This window comes from Dipteris shenzhenensis, chromosome 31 (assembly GCF_047967505.1).
Source record: "Dipteris shenzhenensis isolate YYH24624 ecotype China chromosome 31, Dip_SZ_1.0, whole genome shotgun sequence".
Classification (NCBI taxonomy): Eukaryota; Viridiplantae; Streptophyta; class Polypodiopsida; order Gleicheniales; family Dipteridaceae; genus Dipteris; species Dipteris shenzhenensis.
Genome location: NC_141626.1, coordinates 11,564,885 through 11,570,371, shown reverse-complemented (window position 1 = coordinate 11,570,371; position 5,487 = coordinate 11,564,885). Strand labels below are relative to the sequence as shown.

At 46.3% G+C, this 5,487-nt stretch overlaps 1 pseudogene; it reads right to left on the bottom strand.

Moving 5' to 3' along the window:
- Nucleotides 1-1,572: 1,572 nt before the first annotated feature.
- Nucleotides 1,573-3,362, bottom strand: LOC147881024 (putative methyltransferase At1g29790 pseudogene; annotated as a pseudogene).
- Between the last annotated feature and the right edge of the window lie 2,125 nt (nt 3,363-5,487).

Here is a 5,487-nt window from a genome sequence, read left to right as displayed (position 1 = left end):
ATCGGACTATCGAGCAGAAAGTTATGAGCAAAACACTAACAGGGGGTCAAACTGTTATGAAAACTACCCTCCACCAGGCTAATTTCGCCTGAGCAGGATGCTCCCTCAAGACTCCACCTTCATCAATGATCCACCCCTCATAGATTTCGTCTAGAAGAGGGGAAGAAGTTTACATGGTGGCTGGGGAACAGAGGGACCATGTGTGCATAGTGAGCAGCCGAATAGAAAGAACTTTTAAGGCTTTGAAAGAAAGAAAAGGGAAGGGACACTCAAGAGAGAGAGAACCTGAAGTGACCTTCATTACAAATAGAGTAAGAATCCACTTCAACACTACAAACACAAGGGAGAAGAAGAGGTTTCATACATACAAGAGGGAGTGGAAGCTCGAAGACTACTCATAGAGAGAGATGGACTCAAGAGTCTACATAAGAGAATATCTACAAGAGGGAGAGAAGGCTCATGGAAGAGGCTTGGGGAGACTAGAGCTACAGCAACATGAGGCCTAATGGTGGAAGAGATTGATGAACAAGGGAGAGGAGGGCTCCTTTTATAGAGAATTTTTACCCTCCTTCACCCATTTACAATTGCTGCCTGTAGATTCCTTTCCCCATCAATCACATAAGCACGTATGTCACCATCCATGTCCTTTTTGGCTACTCTTGCCATGTGTCCCATCACAAGATGCTCAAGACTCTTAAAATATTGAGAAAGTCAAGAGTCTCCTTACATGGAGTCCATAGGGACCATCTCTTTTCCACATGTCCACATCCTCCTTATTCCACATAGGAGTTCTAGAAGGATTCCTCTTGACTTCACACTCCTCCACATGCCTTCCACACGCTTGGCATGTGGCCTCTCTTATATTATTGGAATACATGGACATGAGCCCACCTCTTTATATGACTCACTCTTCCTATTTTCTAAAAACTCCATAATATCCAATACACAAATAACTCTTACCCCATACCAAGGTATTTATAATTCATACCTATGGTATTTACAATGAGCCATTCCACTCATCCTCTCAATCCCATACAATATCATAGAAAATAGAAATAAGTGAGAGCCGCTAGGCTATCACTTGATACTCAAACTCTTATCAAACATAGAGAAAAACAATATCAATGCCAAGTTAAAAATATCAATTTTTGACGTCACAATAGTAATCAGACAGCGGTGCCCCCCACACTATACATGTGGTTATTTGATAAATGCAAAGTGCAAAGTGCTATGTGCAAAGATTAAATGCAAATTGTTATGCGTAAAATGCAAAGAGTTATTAAGCAAATTGGAATTAATTAAATCCAATTTGCTATATGCTAAATTGGAATTTCTAAAAGCAAAGTGCTATGTGTTAAATTTAAATTGGTATTTGCTAAATTCAAATAACTTGTGTTGAATGCAAATTGAAAAATGTTATATGTACAATTCAAATAACTAAATGCTATAGGCAAATCACTTTGTGCTTAAGCCATTCGACTTGCTTCTTTCTATAAAATTTAAGTAAATCAAAAAATCAAAATAAAGCATGCTCTTCATAGTCTCAATCATCAATACAGCTACCAGCCAGGATCGAGTTTAATGTGTGAAAATGGAATCGACAGTTTTACAAGATGTACGACTCATGAGGACAATATATGCTACAGATGGAACATAAAAGCTTGAAAATTGATAAGACATAAAATATGAACCATGCGTGTGACTGCGGCGGTTTCACGAGTCACGAACGTTGCAATTGCAAACTCCAAAACCTCAATCTAAACGGAAGCTTAAATCGAGGATCCATCGGCCAAAGTATCCCTCCATCAATTTTATACTCGTATACTACATTAGACAGCCAGGAGTTCGAGCTGGTGGAATGTAGTACCTGCGCGGACAAGAACCGCGCTGCATGTCATGCAGCTCTTCCTGCCTACCTCCTCCAAGAGAACATCCGTGATAACAAATACCTTTCTTACCTCCTCTTTCACGAGCCTCTGGTGCTAGAAATGGGCTTTTCAAGAACAGCCGATATATACATTTCTTGCAGCTCAAGGCCCCGGTCCAGCTTGGGCCCTATCGCCCATTTCAGCTTGTTGTAGCCCAGTTTGTCGATTAAGGGCACATATATTTCTTCCACTTGTGGTCGGAGACAGAAGAAATGGTCCAACCAAAACAAGCCCCCCGGCCGGAGAATTCTGTCGATGTCGAAGAGCAAGAATTCCAGTGTCTCGGTTGGTATCCAGTTGCTGAGGACGTGCATCGAGTGGACGATATCGAGAGTGTTGTCGAAGAAGGGAAGGCGCTGTGCAATCGTCAGGAATAAAGGAACAACACCTCTCAGAGCAATGAAATTGTTAAAGGGTCCGTTGAGATTAAGAGTGGTGGCGACAATGGTGACATTCTTCTCGCGCATCCGCACTGCAAAAGTTCCTGATCCCGCGCCAATATCGATCCCAATGCGAATCGTGCCCTTCTTCAACTCCAACACCTCGTCAATTGAGTAATCCAGATCACTCCCATGCTTTTCCCATCGATGCTTCTCACGGCCATGTAGCTCGAAGCAATCGATGCAATCTTCAAAAATCTTCTTTTTCTTCCGGTCGTTGAGGCATCCGAAGCTTTTGCAAGTGTAAGGCGTCCAGAGAATGTTTTCATCAGGTGGGATGGTCCAAAAACAGTCAGGAATCGGGTACGGCTCTCGAAAATTGGGAGGAGTCCTAGCGAAGCATCTGCGGCGAGGGAGAGGCTCGCAGCCGCGCACTGTCAATTGCTGAGCTAGACTCTGATCATCAGGGCAATCTCCGCCTATCTCGTAGTCCATGTACCTCTTGACATCCTCTTGTTGCAGCGCACAGGCATGGCCAACGGGGGACACCAAGGTTCGAGATGCAAGGGCCGAACTCCACCCGAGGGGAAGATTTCTCACAGAGATGAATTCTTGCAGCTCCTTACCCTTACCCATGGATTGATCATCTTTCATCGTGCTTCCCCACCGCAACCAAGGATCACCAGAGTCACTCGAAGCATTGTCTTGTGAAGCACCTGCGAGGAAGCTGCTGGACATCTCCTTGAAATGTTGAAGCTGGGATTTCACGTCCGCCAGCTCCTGCATTGTGTCTCGGAGACTGGACTGGGTGAGATTGAGCTCAGATGACAAGGCAAGGGCAAGGTTGGAGAAGTGGAAGTGATCAAGATGGAGCTGAGGAACTGCATGAGGGAGGGGGGAGGATTGCCAAGAAAGGCCGAGGTAGAAGGTGATGAGGTTGGTGCCAAGGAGGGAGAGAAGAAAGAGGATGCAATTGAGAGCAGGTCTGAATTTGGGGTTGTGAGAGAGGGCATCATGGGAAGCCATTGGAGGAGGAGGAGGAGGAGCGGGAGGGGTGGTGTTAGCGAGAAGCGATAGCCATAGCTGGCAACACCTGCATAGCCAGCTATAAAAAAGAAGAGTTTGTTGGAGAGAAGGCAAGACTCATGTGAATAACACAACGTGAATTCCATTGATGATCTGTCGCTACCTCATGAACCCGTATCACATCATAGTACATCTATAATTCTATACTATTCTTTAAGGAAGAGATCCACGTGGAGCACTCTGGAGGTTTGGAGAGAACAGGATAGAGGTTTGTGGGAGGTTCGGGAAGGGGAGGAGGAGGTTTGGGAATGAAGAGAAAGGAGAGTCGCGTTGTGACACGTGGCGCGAGCGAACAGAAACAATGTAGAGCAACAGAGGCAGAGAAACAATCCACATGGTAATACAACGGCGACTGTCTCGTGGATAGAGCAGAGAGGTGCAGTTGATCCAACGGTCCATAACTCCAGGGGACAGTAAATGCACTTGCAGAGCCAACGGGACGATGAGATGTGGCGGCACCACTTGCAGAAGATGTAGCCATGTGGTAGACACAGCGGCTTTGGAGGTAGAGCTCGCAACACATGGGATGCAATAGCTGCTCCAGTGCTCAGACTGGGAAGCTGCGCATGAGGATGGAGGGGATAAATGGAAGGGGTAGGCCTAAAATATGGGCAGCGACACATGTCGACTTGCGTCGGGACAGAGATTGATCCACGGAGATGACGGGAGCAGACACGCTGGCTAGGCATGGCACGCACTGAGTTGAGAGGCAGATGTGCTTCGACTGCACATCGTGCCACGTGTCTCCGCGAGAGTAAATGTGAAGAGCTGCACAGTGCAGAGTGTAGACACAGTGAGAGAGAGAGCATAAATGTGGATAGAGAGAGTAAACGAGCAGAGAGAGAGAGAGAGCATAAATGTGGACACATGGCATCACAAAAGGTCAGACATGTGGCACGCAAAAGGCAGAGCATCTAGAGCAGTGTGTAGGATGGTGGCGACGGAACTGGATGGCGCATGTGGCATTGTTGGTGCGGGGCACGAAGTGCCACATGGCACAGGGCGCAGAGTGCCCTCTATGTGCCACATGGTGTGGATTGAAAGCCACATGCGTGGGTAGGCACAACGTGGCACGTTGGCATGGGTACACGTGACTGCATGCATACACGGAGCGGTTGTGTATGCAGTCTGACTGGATTGCAGATTACAGGAGCAGACCAAAGGTGCAAAAAGGGGGGGGGGAGAGAGAGAGAGAGAGAGAGAGAGAGAGAGAGAGGGGGGGGCAGAACAGAGAGAGACAGAGAGGACAAGAGAGAGAGAGAGAGAGAGAGAGAGAGAGAGAGAGACATCTCTTTCATTAATATTTTCGTTTTAATAAAATTTTACTAATAATATTTATTTATTTTTGGAGGCCTACGAGACATACCTAGAGAGAGAGAGGGAGAGAGAGAGAGAGAGAGAGAGAGAGAGATGGACTCATCGATCTCTCTATTTCCTTAAGGAAGGGCTTAGTGCATCATGCAGGCATCTAGGGGGTAGATGAGTAATAGAAGTTGATGGATGACAAAGCAAAAAAGAGCCAGGGGTAGAGGCAGAGCCTGAGGCAGTAGCAGCAAAAATGTTTGTCCAATGAGCATGAGGGAAGTAAATGGATTTTCATTGCGAATGATTTCTCCTCCTCCTCCTCCCCCCCCCCTACCAATTGGTCTCAATGTTGCTTGATTTGATGAGCCATTGCGACGACAAAGAAAAAAAGAGCCAGGGGTAGGGGTAGAGGCAGAGACGACAGCAGTAGTAGTAGTAGCAAAAATGTTTGCCCAACGAGCATGAGGGAAGTAGATCGAATTTCAGCGTGAATGATTGCTCCTCCTCCTCCTGCCCCCCCACCAATGGGTCTCAGTGTTGCTTGATTTCATGAGCCATTGTGTGCCATTGTGCAAAATAACTAGCAGGTCCCAGGCTAGGTCCGCAGGCCATTCCATGCATCAACAATTTTTTTGGAATCTATGAGCTTATTGATCACAAACAATTCTTGGCTAACATATCTTCATCTTTTGATATGGCTATTGCGAGGCACAAGCACACATCTCTGGCTGTGTTGATCCTTGGAGGTAAGCTGATATGTACCAGTTCCTTGGGATGCTTTTCATTGT